Below are 19454 nucleotides of genomic sequence, written 5' to 3' on the forward strand. Positions count from 1 at the left end.
CAACTGATCCACAAAATGACAAGCTTCAAATTTGCAATTGACTCTTCCCTCCACCTCACTCAAAACTACAATTGATAACCAGCCTTGTTGATTTCCTCTTCAAAAGTTCTTGAATATTCATCTTTTCCTTCTGACTTTCTATTCTAATATCTTCCTCGAAATCCTCATAAAATTTATGAGTCATATGTTCATTGTGACCTCTGCTTCATGCCAGGTGCTACCACCTTAGAGTCCCTCTTGTCTCTGTAACTTCTGATTTTGAAATCTGGGCCCAATGCAGTACAGCAATTAGCTTAACCATTGGGGGAGACTAAAACACAATTTTAATTACATGTGACTTGTTGCTTTTAAAATATAAGAATTTGAAAACATTAAAAATGCATTTACAAGCTACATCACATATCAATGAAGTGAAATCTTAAGAGTTTGCTTTAAATTCATTGAGTAAGGGTGTGGGATGTGGGTTACAGATAAGTGGAAGTTTAAACAAGATGAGTCATATTGTGAAGGGTTAAGGAATTAAGAATAGGACAAACTTGACCTGAGGATGACCTGCAAGTGGGTCCCTCAGGTGAAGGAACTGCAAACAGTTCCTTGAACTGCTTAAGAATAGGGAGTTCTGCATACTGGGCTGTAAATAAGGCTGGCTACCTTGCTTAAAGAATGTAACAAAACAAGTCCCAAGGCTTGCTTGTTTTTGTGCTCATACTCACAGTTTCTTTAGTATAAGAAACTAAAATAAAAGGTCATGTAGTTAACAGTGAGGCTGCTCTTTGCCTGAGTGAGCGGTAGCCCTCTGTACTCCTTTTATGCATCCATCTCGCTGGTCTCATCCTTGCTCTGCAAGGAACATCGAAATACAACAACTGGCGCCCCACGTGGGGCTCGAGGTGAGTACTGGGAACGAACTGGACCGAAAGGGAAGTTGAACTGCGTGCGAAATTTTGAACTACGCAGAATTTCGGGAAACTTTGGAGTCAGAGTCATGGGAAATTCCCCTTCTTTGGTTGATGACTATGTTGCTGTCTTGAAATCTTTGCTGCATAGTTCAGAAGTGAAAATGAAAGAACATGTTCTTAGGGGCTTATTGGCTCAAGTTACTAAACATTGTTATTGGTTTGTGCTGGCTAAACATAATCAACAGAATTTGAAAGTTTGGAGACAGGTTGGCATTGTATAGAGCCCATCAGGCAGGTGATCCTATCAGTGCAGAGGTTTGGGCTGCATATAATTTGGTGGCATTAGCTTTGCAGCCTTTTCAGTCTGACTCGGACTTTCAGTCTAAGACAGTCTGTGGCTGACAGACATCACCGACCTCCTCGCAAAAATGAAAGTATTCTTCTCGATCCGCCTTTAGCTGAAGCCAAAGATCGTACTAGTCACAGCTCGGAGGAGGACGCTCGGAATGAAACTGAGGAGGAATGGTCTGCACCACCCGTGCCAGTTAAGCCAGATTTTCCTAAACTTTATCCTGACTTAGAGCCTCTTAAACAGTCTAAGGAGCCTGCTAGTTCTGATATGTCGCAGCTTTCTATGTTGCTTTCACAATTGCAGTCCTTACTTTCACGTCATTCTGCAGCTTTCCCTGCTCAGCTTGAGCCATCTGCCCCACATCCTAATGCTGGTTGTGTTTCTCCTTTTCAAACAAACTCTGCAGGACCTAAGTTTCGTTTTCCTTTGTCTTCGGATTTACAAAGGATTCTTTTAGATGCAGATAGCTCCTCGAACATTTTAGTGGAGCCTAACTCTGTCTTTTCACCATTATCTGTTTTTCCAATTCAACGGGTGCACCAACCCCCTAATGCTCAATTTCGTCAAGGCTTTGTTCAAGTTGCACATCGGAATGTTGATTTTCAATTTCTGAAATTGTTAAAAACTTCTGTGACTAACTATGGTCCTAATTCTCCCTGTGTCCATGGTTTGCTTGGCGCATATGCTAAGGATAATCTTTTAATTCCTCAAGATTGGGAAACATTGGCTAAGACTGTTTTAGATCCAGGACAATATTTGCAGTTTAAGTCATGGTGGCGAGATGAAGCTGAACGAGTGAGTCGGTTGAATGCAACTCGCACTCCCCCTGGTGCTACTTTTGAGCAATTGACCGGTACTGGAGAAGCAGCGTCTTTGCGGAATCAATGTCATTAGGTGATGATGCTCCAGCCCAAATCCGCGACATCTGTCAGCATGTGTGGCAGAAGTTGTGGGCCACTGGTCAGGCTGAAAAATCCTTTACAAAAATTTTACAGGGTCCCAATGAACCTTATACTAATTTTCTTGCCCAGTTGCGTGATACCATTCGCAAAGTTATAGAGAGCACTAAATCCCAGAATATTTTATTACTTAACTTAGGCTTCGAGAATGCAAATGCAGACTGCCAGAAAGCTTTGATACCAATGTAACAAAAGGGAGGGACTATTGAGGAGTATATTAGAGTCTGTAGAGATGTGGGGTCTGGCACTTTTAATGCTAATTTATTAACTGCCACCATAAGAGGGTGACAATCGGTTGGAGAGCCCTAGGGAATTGTCTCCTGAAGCAGAGGTTGAATTGCAATGGACTGAAAAACATATACATGGTGCACAGCTGGATCATATACATGATTATACTAATTTAACTCTTGTTGTCTTTCACATGTCCCGTTCTCCTACTGGATTGCTATTGCAGAATGAAAATATTATTGAGTGATTATATTTACCTAACAAACAAGTAAAAAAATTTGGGAACATTTAAATCAAATAACTCAAATCATTGTTAAAGGGCATGTACGTTTAAGACAATTATGTGGCCAAGATCCTGAAACCATAGTTGTGCCATTCTCTGCAAAAGAAATCACTCAACACTGGACACTTAATGAACAATGGCAAAATTGTCTCAGTGATTATATTGGAAAAATTCGTAACATATATCCAAAAAATAAATTATTACAATTCTTAAAGTTAACTCAATGGATATTACCAAAAACTATTTCTCCCCAACCAATTCCTGATGCTGATACTTATTTTACAGATGCCAATAAAACAGGATAGCTGGTTATTCTAATTTTGTGCATTCTCGTGTAATACAAAGCTCTTATGATTCAGTTCAAAAAACAGAATTATTTGCTGTTATTCTCTTATTAACTGATGTCAATTCTTGTCCCATCAACATTGTTACAAACTCTCAATATACTGCTTATACTGTTCAAATGATAGAGATGGTGACATTGCCATTTTCTACAGAAGAATGAACTATTCTCTTTACTCAACTGCAACATTTAATGCAAAACTGGACTCACTCTTTATATATATATAAAATATATATATATTTCAACCTTTTAGTATTTCATATTTTTAAAATTATTTATTTATTTATTTATTTTTTACATGGGCAGGCACCAGGAATCGAACCCAGGTCCTCTGGCATCGCAGGTAAGCATTGCTGCCTGCTGAGCCACCGTGGCCCACCCTCATTCTGTTTTTATTACTCATATTGGGGCCCATACCAACCTTCCTGGACTGCTGATGGTAGGTAACTCTCATATTGACACTCTTGTAGGATCTGTGCAATCAGCTTCTGAAGAACACACTTTATATCACACCAATGCTCATTGTCTATGAGCTTCTCACAACCTTACTTGGGCACAAGCCAGACACATCGTTCGTTCATGTGTCACTTGCCAGCAAATTGTACTGCCTTCTCTTCCCACTGGAATTAATCTCCAAGGGGATCAGCCCAATGATATTTGGCAAATGGATGTTACCATTGTTCCTAAATTTGGAAAACAAAAATACGTACATCGCTCTGTTGATACATATTCTCAATATTCCTGAGCTACAGCATTAACTTCAGAAAAGGCTGATGCTGCTATTACCCATCTTTTAGAAGGTTTTGCAGTACTTGGTAAACCTCATACTGTCAAAACTAACAATGGCCCTGCATATTTATCTCAGAAGTTCCGAACTTTTAAAAATACCTATAATGTCACTCATGTTACTGGAACTCCTTATAATAGTATTGGCCAAGCCATAATTGAAAGACAAAATCATACTCTAAAAGAAATGTTGCTTAAACAAAAAGGGGGAGATATGTTAGATTCTTCTAGGAAAAGATTGCTGAATGCCCTTTTTACATTAAATTTTCTCACAAAAAATACTCATAATTAACACCTGCACAAAAACACTGGGTAAGAGAAAAACCTAAAAATTTACAGCAACTGATCTTATATTTTGATATGCTAACCAACACTTGGACTCCAGCTACTATCATTTGCTGGGAATGAAGCTATGCTTCTATTTCCACAGAAACAAAAGGGTTATGGGTCCTGAATAAATGAGTAAAGCTAACACATGGCTCAGAAGAGAGAGTGAGGGAAACCAGTGGTGAATCTTCAGCACAGAATGGCACAGCTGAAAGTGACTGAAAGAGGCATGACATTTCAATTTCCACTGCCTCAAACAACTAGTGCTTCTCCACCTACTTGGGGGCAGCTGAAAAAGCTTACCCAAGAAGGGGAACAGATGACTAAACATCAGGGAATTCCCTTGATGGCTTTATCTTTATTTCTAGCTATGCTTGCTATCGTTTCTGTACAGGTAAATCTCTGCTGTGCTAAAAATTATACTTATTGGGCTTATATTCTTAACCCATCTTTGCTGCAGGCCCTAATACAGTCAGATCCAACTTTACCAAAATATCTGAATACTAGTTTAGGATTCCCAGGTCCAGTAGATTCAAAACTTCCAAAACTACTCTAAAAAAAGAAAAATTGTATCAAATTTAACTCTTCCATTTTTAGAAAGACCCATATGCACAATTCTGTGAAATCAAATGATACTTGCCTGTTAAATGGGAAAGAAAGTTGGAATAGATGGCAATTATGTCACATGGACTGAGCAGTTATCATAATTAATGATTCCTATGGAATTGTAAAAAATGCGACCCCTGTGGGGCCTCCCATCTCTAACTTGAAGATAACTGAGACTATATAGACAGGCAAGCTAAATCAAAGTTTAATACATAGAAGATGATTTGTGCCAAATCCATTGGATAATAAACATAACATTAAATAAAGAAATTGATAGAAAATTTTCCTAGGACTAAGACCAATTTTTATAGTAACTTCTAATAACTATAACTTCTCTTTAAATATCAGCCATAAACACTATATGCATATAAAAAATCAAACTTTTAATTGTAAGAATTATTTTCTATTCATTTGTCTCCAAGCATTTATGTTGCAGGAAAATAAGATGATTATAGCAGCAAGAAAAAGAAGAGGTATTTAGCTGCCAGTGCAGATGTCAAGATCCTGGCAATCCTCCCCAGAAACACAAGTCCTGATCCACTTGGCAAAAAAAAAATCTGAAAAGGACTAACAAACAAATTGGACTCACTATTACAGCTGTCATTGGAATCATTGAAATTATCACAGTAGCTGTGGTCACTGGAACTGCACTGTTAGGTTTGGGGCTGTTTATATTCTTTCTCTTCCTCCTCAATTGTGTCAAACAACAAAATGTTCAACGTAACAAGCTGTGCCACTAAGCAGAGCCATGCTAACACTGTGATTCTGGTGAAAGCCTTTGGTTCCCTCCTGAATCAAAGTAAAAAAACTTGACTGATAGCCAATGATGGGTAAGACCCTTCCTTCAGAGCTTAAGGGCAACCTAAGACAGGCACAATCACTGAGCAAAGCCATGTTAAAAATATGATTCTTGCAAAACTCTTGGCTCCCCTCTGGAATCAAAGTCAGAGAGCTTGACTGGTAGCCAATGACAGGTAAGACCCTTCCTTCAGAGCTTAACCGCAACCTAAAACAGGCACAGTCACCTCAGCTGATAAAATAAAAAGGGGGAAATGTAGAAGCCAAGGGTCAAAACAAGACCTGCAGAATTTGTTGGGAGCAGCTGGTGTCAGAGTGGTGGCAAGAAATTGAGGAGATTGTTATCTGCTTAATTGGAGGACAGTCTGAGAGGGAGAGAATGTTTGTTTCTTCTTTAACCCCAAGGTCTTGTTAGCTATCTCTTGTATGCAGGGAGTAATATACTGAAAAGTAGGCACTCTGTTTTATCTCTAAATGTACGCATGCTTTTAGTCACATAAACCCTGCAGTATATAAGCAAGAACTAGTTAAGAACAAAGTGGTCTGTGGTTTGTTAAAGTTAAGCTTCAGACCCCCTGATCCCATCTGTCTCCTTCCTTCCTTCCTTCCTTCCTTCCTTCCTTCCTTCCTTCCTTCCTTCCTTCCTTCCTTCCTTCCTTCCTCCCTCCCTCCCTCCCTCCCTCCCTCCCTCCCTCCCTTCCTTCCTTCCTTCCTTCCTTCCATCCATCATTCCTTAATATCCTTCAAGTTCCATTTCATAAGAAGCAACAAGTTAAGCTACATGCTATTCAAAGAAGGGGGAAATGAAGCGTTAAGGAATTAAGAGTAGGACAAACTTGACCTGAGGATGACCTGCAAGTGGGTGCCTCAGGTGAAGGAACTGCAAACAGTCCCTTGAACTGCTTGAGAATAGGGAGTTCTGCATACTGGGCTGTAAATAAGGCTGGCCATCTTGCTTAAAGAATGTAACAAAACAAGTCCCAAGGCTTGCTTGTTTTTGTGCTCATTCTCACAGCTGTTGTTTGTATAAGAAACTAAAATAAAAGGTCATGAAGTTAACAGTGGGACTGTTATTTGCCTGAGTGAGTGGTAGCCCTCTGTACTCCTTTTATGCATCCATCTTGCTGGTCTCATCCTTGCTTTGCAAGGAACATCGAAATACAACAATATTGCTCATAATTGAATGTGGATAATGGTAGAAAGTGTACATAGACTATTCTCTATATTTTGTAAATTCACGAATCTCCATAATAACATGTTTTTGAAAAATCCCTTTCTCTCTCTGTGGAGACCTGCCTTACTTTAAACAGATTCACAGACTTGCTAAAGTAGACACTTACATTTTGATTGTATGTGGAAGCTCATCTACACCCAAAAAAGACACAGGAGGAGCTGATGTGGAGACTTTGGAAGGCAAAAGAGCTCAGGGTTTCCAGGTTTAGGGAAGTGAGTGAGTCTGGAGGCTGAGAGCAAGGGGAGGGAACTTTGAGGTGGGCTGCAAAGCTACATGGGCAGAGACCAGACTGTGAAGGGAATATCAGGGATGTTAGAGGTATGGACTTCATGTAGGCAGCAATGCAGAGCCAGTAAACAAATTTAGGTTGGGGCAGACATAGGGGATTAGGGCTGGGGTCTGACTGATCGGACAGTGAAAGGAGTCTTCTGAAAGCTTTGAGGGCCATCCTGGTCAGAGGTTACTTACTAAAATATCCTTGTGAGTTCAGGTGCTTGGGGACAATATGTGGATGTGAGGAACAATGAAGTAGTTATGATGTCCACCATTCCCTGCCCAGACCTTCAGACACAATTGCAAAATGAGTATGACATTAAAACATACACTAAGCTCCCTACTAAACTGAAAATAATGAGCAAAAAAGCAGAAGTTATAAAGCATCTGTTCACAATATCAACAAATTGAGTCACACTGAGGACAAGGTGCACACAAGAAATATACAACACAAATATCCACAAATATGCAAACATTCTTAGGAAGATGTAGTCCGATTTCATAAAATACAGAGGTATGATATAGTATTGGCTTGTTAACAGTAAAGCTATAGATTTTTCCAAGACCACCAATCAAATCTAATCCATGTGTGCTGGTTTGAAACTGTTGTGTACCCCCAGAAAAGCTGTGTTCTTTAATCCTGATTCAGTATTGCAGGTGGGATTTGTTGATTAAGTGGTTTCCATGTTGATATGTCTACAAACATTCAAAGTGTGGTCACTTACCAGAGTCCTTTAAGAAGGAGTAATTTTAGAAAAAGCTTCAGAGCCCACACAACCAAAGACCTTTGGAAATGAAAAAGGAATAAAACCCTGAGAAAGTCTTATGAAACAAAAAGCCAGGAGAAAAAGCTAGCAAACATTGTCATATGCTCTTCCAGCTGAGAGAGAACTTCATCAACCTTTCTTGATGAAGGTAACCTCTTGTAGGTGCCTTGATCTGGACATATGCATGGCTGTAGACTGTAAACCTGCAATTTATTAAATTCCCTTTTTAAAAGTCATTCCATTTCTGATATATTCCTTTCCAGCAGGATTAGCAAACCAATACAGATTTTGCTACTGGCAAAGTGGGGTGCTGCTGCAGTTTGCAAATATCAAACATGTTGGAAAAGTTTTTAAATGGATAGGGGAAGATTTTGGCAGAATTGTAGGGGTCTTAATAGAGAAGGCTTAGAATGCTTTCAAGAGACTTTTGGTAGAAATTTGGACTCTAAAGATACTCCAGAGGAAGTTTTAAACAGAAATGACTCATGTATTGCTGCAAACTGGAAGGAAGATGATGGTTGTTTTAAAGTGTTTTAAAGGGATTGACTACTGGTTTGGGATGGAAGTCAGATTTTAAAAGTTATGAACTAGGGTACTTAGCTGGAAAGATTTAAAAATCCAATGTGGAAACTGTGGCCTGGTTTTTCCTTGCAGCTAATAGTGAAATGTGACAGCAAAGAGGTAGGTTGTGAACTGAACTCTTGGGTAGAAAGAAACCAGAATCTGATGCTCTGAGAAATCCTGGGTGGAGTATTTTGGGGACTGGGGAGAGCATTTCTTCCACACTGTTGTTCTGCCAAGCTTGAGCATGTGCCCTGGAAATGGCAGAGAGCCTAATGCTATGCCCATGACTGGAGAGTGTGGAGTTGAGAAAATTGTGGCCTTCCCAATGTCCCACAAGATTGCAACCATCTCACTGTTTGAAGAGAGCAGGGCCTCTGTGGAGGCCCTTGAAAAGCTGGGACTGCCACTTCCTAAAGCCCTAAAGATACATGACTCTCAGACTTTGAGTTCCAATGGAATTTTCCGTACAGATTTTTGGAACTCTATAGGTTTTATGACCTCTGTCATGGTTAGGGACAGGTGTCAACTTGGCCAAGTTGTGGTACCTGTTCATCTGATTGGGCAAGCGCTGGCCTGTCTGTTGCAATGAGGACATTTCATAGGATTAGGTCATGATCACGTCAGCTACATCCACAGCTGATTCCATTTGTAATCAGCCAAAGGGGAGTGTCTTCTGCAATTAGTGATGCTAAATGCAATCATGGGAAGCCTTTTAAGGAGGACTCAGAGGAGACAGGTTGCATTCCTGCTTTGGCTGGTGAGCCTCTCCTGTGGAGTTCATCCAGGCCATCCATTGGAGTCATCGGCTTCGCAGACTGCCCTGTGGATTTTGGACTCTGCATTCCTATGGTCACGTGAGACACTTTCATAAATTTTATATTTGCAAGTGTTCCCTGTTGGTTCTGTTTCTCTAGAGAACCCTAACTAATACATCTTGGTACCGGGAGTGGTTCTTAAGGAACAGAATCTTAAAAATGGGTTTTTATGAATGGTTTTCTACTCTGACTGGGCTCAGAGACACTAAGGACTCTGATTCCTGTAATCAGAATGACACTCCCAATCCATGGACTGAGTTGGCAAAGGAGATAGTCAAAATATCATCATTCGATTCTCCTAATGCTTTGCTTGTACGAAGCCAGACTCTGGGGGATAATGTTTTTGACACCTTTACAGAGTTTTGTAGGAATAAGAGTTATAGAGATGTTGGTTGGTTGTTGTTAGATACACTGTCTACATTAAAGGGTGAAAGGGATAGGCTTAAGGCTTCAAACAAGAAGCTTAAGTGCCGTCTGAAAGATGTTGAGGTTTCTATGAGTATCCTGAAGGAAAATTTTATTTCCTGTAGCCGTAGACTTGAGATCTCTGAAAATCAGACTCAGAATCTTATTGTTAGAGTAGCAACTTTACAACGTAAACTGAAATCTCAGTCTTGCATGGTGTCTGCCGTTAAAGTGAGGGCATTGATTGGAAAGGAGTGGGACCCTGAAAAATGGGATGGTGACATATGGATTGATAATGATGTTGAGGGTGAGGTTGAAACCCTAGACCATGCTGAGCCTTCTTTAGATAACCCTGTAATAGTCTGCCCTGAGGACATAGCCGCCCCACCTCCAGCCTGCCTTGAGGAATTGGCCACCCAACCTCCTCCTGAAGGGATTAGCCCTAGAGTTATTAATCCTGTTTCACCAGATGAAACTGCAAATGAAAGCCCTGAAGCAAATGGCTTGGAAGATATTTCTAATTCTTTTCATGACCCACCCCCACCACCCCTCATTTCTTCTAGACCTATAACTAGACTAAAGTCCCAACAGGCCCCTAAAGGTGAGGTACAAAGTATCACACATGAGGAGGTACGTTATACTCCAAAAGAACTGTGTGAGTTTTCCAATTTATATAGACAGAAATCAGGGGAATATGTGTGGCAATGGATTTTAAGAGTGTGGGATAATGGTGGGAGGAATATAAGGCTGAATCAGGCTGAATTTATTGATATGAGCCCACTAACCAGAGATTCTGCATTCAATGTTATAGCTAGAGCAATTAGAAAAGGTGTTAACAGTTTGTTTGGGTGGTTGGTTGAAACATGGATCAAAAGGTGGCCAACATTACCTGAGGTTGAAATGCCAGAACTGCCCTGGTATAATGTAGATGAGGGGATCCAGAGGCTTAGAGAGATTGGGATGTTAGAGTGGATTTATCATGCAAAGCCTGCTCTTACACCCCAGGAATGTCCAGAGGATGCACCTTTTACCAGAACAGTGAGAAATAAATTTGTGAGACTAGCACTATCATCCCTCAAGAGCTCTGTGGTTGCACTTCTCTGTAGGTCAGATATTACTGTAGGAACTGCTGTCACTGAGCTGGAATCCTTAAACACAATGGGGATGACAGGATCCCGAGTTGGCAGAAGCCAGGTGGCAGCACTTAATCACCAAAGACAGGGTAGACGTGGGTATTATAATAGACAACAAACTCAAAGGAGGCATCAAAATTATATGACACGCAGAGATTTGTGGCATTGGCTAGTAAATCATGGGGTGCCTAGAAATACAATAGAAGGGCAGCCTACTAAATTCTTGTTGGAGCTGTATAAACAAAAGAGTTCTAGGTCAAGGGAACAGAAGTCTAACCTGAATTACAAAAACACAGAGTCACGGCCCCTTAACCAATTTCCAGACTTGAAACAGTTTACAGACCCTGAGCCCCTTGAATGAAGGGGAGGCCAGGTCCCTATGGGGAAGAAACCTGTTACACTGCCACAAATTTATACTGTTAACCTTCCTCTAAGTCTTCCCCAAGGAGACCGACGGCCTTTTACCAGGGTAACTGTGCATTGGGGAAAAGGAAATGATCAGATATTTCGGGGATTATTAGACACTGGTTCAGAAGTGACATTAATTCCAGGGGACCCAAAACGTCACTCTGGACCACCAGTCAGAGTGGGGGCTTATGGAGGCCAGGTGATCAATGGAGTTTTAGCTCAGGTCCGTCTCACAGTGGGTCCAGTGGGCCCCCGGACCCATCCTGTAGTTATTTCCCCAGTTCCGGAATGTATAATTGGCATAGACATACTGAGCAACTGGCAGAATCCCCACGTTGGTTCTCTAACTCATGCAGTGAGGGCTATTATGGTGGGAAAGGCCAAGTGGAAGCCACTAGAACTGCCCCTACCAAGCAAAATAGTAAATCAAAAGCAATACTGTATTCCTGGAGGGATTGCAGAGATTACTGCCACTCTTAAGGACTTGAAAGATGCAGGGGTGGTGATTCCCACCACATCCCCGTTCAACTCTCCTATTTGGCCTGTGCAGAAAACAGATGGGTCTTGGAGAATGACAGTGGATTGTCGTAAACTCAACCAGGTGGTAACTCCAATTGCAGCTGCTGTTCCAGATGTAGTATCATTGCTTGAGCAAATCAATACATCCCCTGGTACCTGGTATGCAGCTATTGATCTGGCAAATGCTTTTTTCTCAATAGCTATTAGTAAGGACCACCAGAAACAGTTTGCTTTCAGCTGGCAAGGTCAGCAATATACTTTCACTGTCCTACCTCAGGGGTATATCAACTCTCCAGCCCTATGTCATAATCTTGTTCGCAGAGACCTTGATTGTTTCTCCCTCCCACAAGACATCACACTGGTCCATTATATTGATGATATCATGTTGATTGGACCTAGTGAGCAAGAAGTAGCAACTACTCTAGATTTACTGGTAAGGCATTTGCGTTTCAGAGGATGGGAGATAAATCCAACAAAAATACAGGGGCCTTCCACCTCAGTAAAATTTTTAGGTGTCCAGTGGTGTGGGGCATGTCGAGATATCCCTTCTAAGGTGAAGGATAAATTTCTGCATCTGGCCCCTCCCACATCCAAAAAAGAGGCACAACGCCTAGTTGGTCTTTTTGGATTTTGGCGACAACATATTCCTCATTTGGGTGTGATACTCCGGCCCATTTATCGAGTGACCAGAAAAGCTGCTAATTTTGAGTGGGGACCTGAACAAGAGGAGGCTCTGCGACAGGTCCAGGCTGCTGTGCAAGCTGCTCTGCCACTTGGGCCATATGATCCAGCAGATCCAATGGTGCTGGAAGTGTCAGTGGCAAATAGAGATGCTGTCTGGAGCCTTTGGCAGGCCCCTATAGGAGAATCACAATGCAGACCCTTAGGATTTTGGAGCATTTTGGAACTCTCCTTTTGAGAAACAGCTTTTGGCCTGCTACTGGGCCTTAGTAGAGACTGAACGCTTAACCATGGGCCACCAAGTTACCATGAGACCTGAGTTGCCTATCATGAGTTGGGTGTTGTCTGACCCACCAAGCCATAAAGTTGGGCGTGCACAGCAGCACTCTATTGTAAAGTGGAAATGGTATATACGAGATAGAGCCAGAGCAGGTCCTGAATGCACAAGTAAGTTACATGAAGAAGTGGCACAAATCCCCATGGTTTCCACTCCTGCTGCCACATTACCTTCTCTTTCCCAGACCAGAGCTATGGCCTCTTGGGGTGTTCCTTACAGTGAATTGACTGAGGAAGAGAAAACTCAGGCCTGGTTTACAGATGGTTCAGCACGATATGCAGGTACCACCCGAAAGTGGACAGCTGCAGCATTACAACCCCTTTCTGGGGTGTCCTTGAAGGACAGTGGTGAGGGGAAATCCTCCCAGTGGGCAGAACTTCGAGCAGTGCACCTGGTTGTTCATTTTGCTTGGAAGGAAAACTGGCCAGAGGTGCGTTTGTATACTGACTCATGGGCTGTTGCTAATGGCTTGGCTGGATGGTCAGGGACTTGGAAAGACCATAATTGGAAAATTGGTGACAAAGAGGTCTGGGGAAGAAGTATGTGGATAGACCTTTCTGAGTGGGCTAAAAACATGAAGATATTTGTGTCCCATGTGAATGCACACCAGAGGGTGACTTCAGCAGAGGAAGATTTTAATAATCAAGTGGATAAGATGACCCGTCCTATGGATACCAGTCAGCCTCTTTCCCCAGCAACTCCTGTTATTGCCCAATGGGCTCATGAACAAAGTGGTCATGGTGGTAGGGATGGAGGTTATGCATGGGCTCAGCAACATGGACTTCCACTCACCAAGGCTGACCTGGCTACAGCCACTGCTGAGTGCCCAATCTGCCAGCAGCAGAGACCCACACTCAGCCCCCGATATGGCACCATTCCCCGAGGTGACCAGCCAGCTACATGGTGGCAGGTTGATTACATTGGACCACTCCCTTCATGGAAGGGGCAGCGATTTGTTCTAACTGGAATAGACACATACCCTGGATATGGGTTTGCTTTCCCTGCACGCAATGCTTCTGCCAAAACTACTATCCGTGGGCTTACAGAATGCCTTATCCATCGTCATGGTATTCCACATAGCATTGCTTCGGATCAAGGAACACACTTCACAGCGAATGAAGTGCGGGAATGGGCACATGCTCATGGAATTCTCTGGTCTTAACATGTTCCCCATCATCCAGAAGCTGCTGGATTGATAGAACGGTGGAATGGCCTTTTGAAAACTCAATTACAGTGCCAACTAGGTGGCAAAAACTTGAAAGGCTGGGGTAATGTTCTCCAGGAAGCTGTGTATGCTCTGAATCAGCGTCCACTGTATGGTGCTGTTTCTCCCATAGCCAGGATCCATGGGTCCAGGAACCAAGGGGTGGAAATGGGTGTGGTGCCACTCACTATTACTCCTAGTGATCCACTAGGAAAATTTTTGCTTCCTGTCCCTGCTACCCTGAGTTCTGCTGGTCTACAGGTTTTAGTTCCAAAACGGGGTGTGCTTTCTCCAGGAGAAACAACAGTGATACCACTGAACTGGAAGTTAAGATTGCCACCTGGCCACTTTGGGCTACTTATGCTTCTGGATCAACACACCAAGAAGGGGATTACATTATTGTCTGGGGTAATTGACCCTGACTATCAGAAGGAAGTAGGACTGCAACTACGTAATGGAGGTAAAGAAGAGTTTTCTTGGAATATAGGAGATCCCCTGGGGCGTCTATTAGTACTACCATGCCCTGTGATTAAAATCAATGGAAAACTGCACCAACACAATCCAGGCAGGACCACTAATGGCTCTGAGACTTCAGGAATGAAGGTTTGGGTCACCCCACCAGGCAAAGAACCACGGCCAGCTGAAGTGCTTGCTGAGGGGAAAGGGAACATGGAATGGGTAGTGGAAGAAGGTAGTGATAAATATGAACTTCGATAAATATGAACGTGATCAGTTACAGAAATGAGGACTGTAATGCTGTTTTGTTTGTGTTATACTATTAAGTTGTAAGATATCAAGTTTAAGAATGAATATTGCCCAAGGATTTGCACGCTATTCTGGAGAGATTTAATGTGTTTCCAGTTATATGCAGGACAGTTGAGTATTGTCAGGTAAAAGAAAAAATGTGTGCTTATTTGTTTTCATTTGGAAATTAAGTATGGTCTAAGGTGATATATATATATATATATATATATGTGCCAAGTTGACAAGGGGTGGACTGTCATGGTTAGGGACAGGTGTCAACTTGGCCAAGTTGTGGTACCTGTTCATCTGATTGGGCAAGCGCTGGCCTGTCTGTTGCAATGAGGACATTTCATAGGATTAGGTCATGATCACGTCAGCTACATCCACAGCTGATTCCATTTGTAATCAGCCAAAGGGGAGTGTCTTCTGCAATTAGTGATGCTAAATCCAATCATGGGAAGCCTTTTAAGGAGGACTCAGAGGAGACAGGTTCCATTCCTGCTTTGGCTGGTGAGCCTCTCCTGTGGATTTGTCCAGGCCATCCATTGGAGTCATCGGCTTCGCAGACTGCCCTGTGGATTTTGGACTCTGCGTTCCTACGGTCACGTGAGACACTTTCATAAATTTTATATTTGCAAGTCTTCCCTGTTGGTTCTGTTTCTCTAGAGAACCCTAACTAATACAACCCCTATATTCCTTTTAATCTCTCCATATGGCAATGGGGAGATGTATTCTATGACTGCCCCTCCTTTGAGTACTGGCAACAGATAACTTGTTCTGAGTTTTACTGGTCCAGAGGCAGAAGAGAACTTTGCCTTAAGACAGACCATGCCTGTAGCTGACTTTGATGAGATTTTGTAGTATTTCTGATTTTGTACTGTATTTGAATTGTCACTGAAATGGTTTGAGGCTCTCTGATTTTGTAATGAAATAAATGCATTGTGTATATGGAATGAACATGCCTTTAGGGGGTCCACAGGGTAGAATGTGCTAGTCTGAAACTGTAGTGTACACCAGAAAAGCCATGTTCCTTAACCATGAATCACTATTTTAGTTGGGATCTGTTGATTAGGTGGTTTTCATGGAAATGTGTCTATACCCATTCAAGATGGGGTCCCTTACTGCAGTCCTTTAAGAGGGAACTATTTTGGTAAATACTTCAATGCTCACACAGCCAGAGATATTTGAAAATACAGAAAGAAAACTCTCCCCAAGGAAGTCTTAGGATATAAGAAACCAGGACAAAAAGCTAGCAGATGTTGCCATGTACCTTCCTAGATGACAGAAGTGTCCAGAAGCCTAAGATACCAGCAGACACCAGCCACATGTATTTCCAGCTGACAGAGGGATTCCAGACAATGTCAACTTCCCTTGAGTGAAGGTAACTTCGTATTGATGTCATAATTTGAACATTTTCATGGCCAGAACTGTAAACTTTCAACTTAATAAATTCCCTTTTTAAAAACCATTCCAGGGTGCACAGGTGGTTTAGTGGTAGAATACCCATCTTACATGTGAAAGTCCTGGGTTTGATTCTCAGACCATGCATCCCTCCCCCCGAAAAAAGTCATTCCATTTCTGGTAATTGCATTCAGGCAGAAGTAGCAAACCAAAACATAATGTGAAAATGCGAAACTGCTTGTATAACTTCTGAAACGTTGGCCCAATATTGTCATTTTAAGAAGCCATGTAACATTTTTATTTGCTAGAAAATGCCTGATCTCCATTGTCATGGGACAGTCCCACCGTCCACTTCACACCACTCAACTGATCCCTCTTCTGAGTCACCTGATCTGACACATGTGTGGGGATTTTAAACTTTTCCCAGAATCTTCTTTAGTAGTCCTATAACCTTAAGTAACTTACCAACATAGGTGCACTGTCAATATACCAGGAATCTTTCCAAGAATGAGAAGATGTCTAATAATAAAGCATGTTGAACTTGAGAATCAGACCATCTACAATTGAACAGAGACAGTGAAGTAGTGAGGGGATGAAACCTGCTCAGCTCTTGGGTCCTTCGGCCATGCTGAGTTTGTTCCCTGCAACCAGCTTGGGGGTCTGTGTGACTTCAGAGGGGCAGAGTAAGGACTATTCTCTTAAAGAGGCCCCAGGCTTGGGGACTGTTCCTTGTGCTCACTGATGGAAACTTAGCATCTCTGTCCTCTCTGGTCTGGCAGAGTCCCTTGAGGAATGACTTTTGTGTAGTCTCAGCAGCTCTTCCTCCCAAGGCTCTCCCAATGGGCAAAATAAGCATTCATCCTTCTTAGTCCACAGAGTCAGCAGAGCTCCAGCATCAGGGCTCAGGGAGGGCCTGGGCAGGCAGTGGATGGAAACAAATTTGCATGAATAGCCCTTCCTCTGGCAGAGGGTAGGAGCAGAAAAGAGGCCTGGGACAGCCTATTTTCACTCTGGGCCACAGAGGGCTGTACCAGGAACCCTGACCCTGCTCCAGGATGAACTTCCAAGGGCACCTAAGGATTAGGGCCCAGAGGGACTTTGACACCCCAGGCTGTTTGGCATGAGGACCCCTGACTCATCTGAGGCTGCTAGAGAGCATTAGAGTGACTTGGGGATCCTAGCCCAGCTGAGCATCTTTAAGATGGAGGGCTCTCTGGGGGTCTCTGCCGTGGCCTGCATCCCTCTCCTTACCTTTTATTCAGTTGCATATGTCTGTGAGGTCAGGTATCAGGGCTGGCAGTGGGTGAGGACTGAGACCTGACATGCATCCTTGTCCACTATTCCTGCCTCGCTCACCCACTGTGTCTCTTTGCTGACATTCAGTGTCCTAGTCCAAGTCTATGCTGACTCAGCATCGTCAATGGGGCAGATGTTCACCATCTGCTGCTCCAACAGGAGCAGTGACATTGGAGGCAGGTGTCTTAACCCCCTCATGTAGGGAAGCAGGATTTACTGCTCTTGGGTTCTGGACGAATTCTCAGGCTTGGTCAGAGAATGTGCCCCCCCTGGTCATCTCTGGGCTGTAGCCTGAGGATGGGGTAGGTTCTTACTAATCATTGTGGGTCAACCACTTGGGGCACCTGAGGCCATGGGGCCATGTGACACAAATGTGCTAATGACCTCACAATGGGGTACCCTGTGCAGGTCCAGGTGTCAATGAGGGCTGTGAGTCTCCTTGTTAGTGTCTTTGCTTGTTTTTCTTGTTTGTCCAAAAATTACTGTCTCAATTCATTCTACCAAACATGTCTCAACTCACTCTACCAAACATATTCTAGACACTTCTCATATTCTGTCCCAAATTCAATCTTAGGTAGCAACACATTATGTCTTGAATTGAACAGAATTTCCTTGATGCAGGGGTCAGACAACCCTGGGGCAGAGTGCATGAAAGGGGCATGACAGACATAGGGACTCAGAGGCCATCTGGACCTGCCTCAACAGGGTAGATGGAGACAGAGGTGCATCTGTCCATGCCATTAGCTACTATGTGCACGATCAGCTCTAGGGTCAGGGTGGACAAGGCAAGGAGGATCCCATCCTCACTGAGGTGAGGTTGTGATAGGGAAGGTAAGGAAGAAGATGAAAAAAAAAGAACAATTAGACTAAGACATGTTATGGTGGGGTGAGAAGAAGTAAGCTGGGGAGATGGTTATAGGAGTCAGTGGAATGATTGAAGGGGTAGATATGGAATTGGGTTTGCATTTACTGAGAAAAGTCCAGTTTCTCCATAGAAGCCAAGCCAAGATGAAGTGATATTAAAAGAAAGAGTTACCACCATTCATAAACAAAGAAAAGCAGAATTTAAATTAGTCAGAAATACATGCTACACAAGTGGACATGAGATATGAGTATATAAGGAATTTCCTCACTCTGTGCTAATTGAGGGTATAGGGGAAGGGTAACTTGAAAAAATTAAAGGAATTGAAGGAATCTCTCTAAACAAAGACAGTGGAACACCTACTAATCTGTAGAATGAAGAAGTCTCTCTTTTTGGCATCAGATCTAATGAAAAGTTAAACTTTGTTTTATTTTTTGAAATAAAGTATCAATCAAAAGAGTGGGCTGCTTTCTAATTTATGGACTCCCCACTCCTTGAAAGCCAGATTGTCTCCTATGGCTCTCTCCCCACCCCCTCAACCCAGACACTCTTCTTGAGCATCAGATCAGGGGTTCCATCACCCCAATCTGGATGCAAGACTAGGGTGCTCAGGTGGCTCAGGGATCCATGGCCTGGTGGTGCCAAGAGTAGTGTGGCCACATGGGGCACAGGGGTTGCTGTGGGGTTGTTCTCATGGTGAGGGCACTGGGCCCTCCAAGCTTGGAAAGCTTCCATGGGTTGTTGGGAATGTGAAAACAGTATGTTCACAAGAGAGCCTCTTTTGTTGCTCAGATGTGGCCTCTCTCTCCAGCCAACATGATGAGCAGTCTCACCACCCTCCCCCTCTCTGCATGGGACATGACTTCCAGGGGTGTGGACCTTCCTGGCAATGTGGGACAAAGATCCTGGAATGAGCTGAGACTCAGCATCAAAGGACTGAGAAAAACCCTAGAATGAGCTGAGAATTAACATCAAGGGATTGAGAGAACCTTTTCGACCAAAAGGGGGAAGAGTAAAATGAGACAAAGTGTCAATGGCTGAGAGATTCCAAACAGAGTCGAGAGGTTATCCTGGAGGTTATTCTTATGCATTAAGTAGATATCACCTTGTTGTTCAAGATGTAGTGGAGAGGCTGGAGGGAATTGCCTGAAAATGTAGTGCTGTGTTCCAGTAGCCATGTTTCTTGATGATGATTGAACAATGATATAGCTTTCACAATGAGACTCTGTG

The 19454-nt window shown here is 42.8% G+C and overlaps 1 long non-coding RNA gene across 5 annotated transcripts in view; it reads right to left on the minus strand.

Annotated features, from left to right (window-relative positions):
• LOC143650881 (uncharacterized) overlaps positions 1 to 17806 on the minus strand; it is a 72101-nt gene extending 54295 nt beyond the window's left edge. For all 5 annotated transcript variants that reach the window (XR_013159703.1, XR_013159705.1, XR_013159706.1 and 2 more), the window contains exons 1-3: positions 17318 to 17806; positions 16532 to 16979; positions 3486 to 3747 (exon numbers count right to left, since the gene is read on the minus strand). This is a non-coding gene — a long non-coding RNA (uncharacterized LOC143650881). The remainder of the gene's footprint in view (positions 1 to 3485; positions 3748 to 16531; positions 16980 to 17317) is intronic.
• Between the last annotated feature and the right edge of the window lie 1648 nt (positions 17807 to 19454).

Source organism: Tamandua tetradactyla, chromosome 11, assembly GCF_023851605.1.
Source record: "Tamandua tetradactyla isolate mTamTet1 chromosome 11, mTamTet1.pri, whole genome shotgun sequence".
Classification (NCBI taxonomy): domain Eukaryota; kingdom Metazoa; phylum Chordata; class Mammalia; order Pilosa; family Myrmecophagidae; genus Tamandua; species Tamandua tetradactyla.